Below are 1,515 nucleotides of genomic sequence, written 5' to 3' on the forward strand. Positions count from 1 at the left end.
TCCTAAAGGGAATTTATGAGATTGCTATCCAGAGATTTAATATTTGGCATAATGAGTTTGCTGAAATATAATGTCACTATACATGATCAGTTTTTAATTTCAGCAGTTTAAAAAAATTGAGCATGACAGTATCCAGCCTGAAGAATAGATGACCTATTGGCTTTTTAAACACATTGGAGATTTCAAGACTCCTATTAAGTAAATTTACATAGTATTATGTGATGCTGGAATGTCATCTTAAAATTGAACTGAAAATTGGGTTTTGTACTTAAAGTATTCACCCTGCTGTTCATGATAAGTGTGAGGGTTTGGAATTCATCACCATCATGATTGATTTTCTGTGCTGTCCTTGTTACTATTGAGTCTGCTCTAATGACCTGGGCTCTATTTGTGAGTAAATATTCTATATATTTTATCCACTTCTGTATCCCTACCTAAAGCCAATTACACTGGTTGATCCATAATAAACAATCAATATATGTGTTTCCTGAACAAACACATGATTTTGAAAATAAATCATTGATTTCCATAGGTCTAGTGTTTCAGGTATATTATCCTCTCCCTTTAAATAATCAAAACCATGGAAAAAAATGGAATATGAAAACATTACCAAATTTATTCGTCTGGGACTATTTACCAATGCGGATGTGAAGACTGCCTGCTCTGTGATATTTTCACTTTGCTATCCTCAATTCTTTCAGGAAACCTGGTCATTCTTCTCACCATCAGGAGAAGCCACCTTGGTGAGCAACCCATGTACTTTTTCCTCAGCTACCTGTCCTTCATGGATGTCTGCTTTACTTCCACAGTAGCCCCCAAAACTGATCACAGACTTACTGGTTCAGTGGAACACCATCTCCTTCAGAGGCTGCATGTCCCAGATGTGTCATGCCCACTTCTTTGGAGCCACTGAGATCTTTATCTTGGTGGCCATGGCCTATGATCACTATGTTGCCATCTGTAGACCCCTTCACTATGTAGTCATCATGAGCAGACGGGTGTGCTACATCCTTGTAATGGCTTCTGTCATTGGAGCTTTTATTCATTCACTGATGCATGTGTTGATCATTATTCAACTTCCCTTCTGTGGCCCAAATCAAATAGACCACTATTTCTGTGATGTCTTCTCCCTGTTGAAGTTGGCCTGCACTGACATGAGACTCTTGAAGATCATAATCATTACCACCACAGGGGTGTTGTCCATTCTGACTTTTGTTGCCTTGGTAATTTCTTACATCATCATCCTGTCCACCTTGAGGACTCAATCATCTGAGGGCCGCCACAAAACCCTCTCCACCTGTGGCTTGCACATCACGTTTGTGCTCATGTTCTTCTTGCCCCTCATCTTCACCTATGTCCCCATGGCCGATTTTGTCAGCAATGACAGTGTTTGCTCTGTTTTACACCATGATTGCCTCCTTGTTCAACCCTCTCATCTACACACTGTGAAATGCAGACATGAAGAACACCATGAGGAAAGTGTGGGGCCCACATGAATTGTTGGAAGGGACTTGA

At 40.2% G+C, this 1,515-nt stretch overlaps 1 pseudogene; it reads left to right on the forward strand.

Annotated features, from left to right (window-relative positions):
* The first annotated feature begins 590 nt into the window (after nucleotides 1-590).
* Nucleotides 591-1,515, forward strand: LOC124959305 (olfactory receptor 4S2-like; annotated as a pseudogene).

This window comes from Sciurus carolinensis, chromosome 11, assembly GCF_902686445.1.
Source record: "Sciurus carolinensis chromosome 11, mSciCar1.2, whole genome shotgun sequence".
NCBI lineage: Eukaryota > Metazoa > Chordata > Mammalia > Rodentia > Sciuridae > Sciurus > Sciurus carolinensis.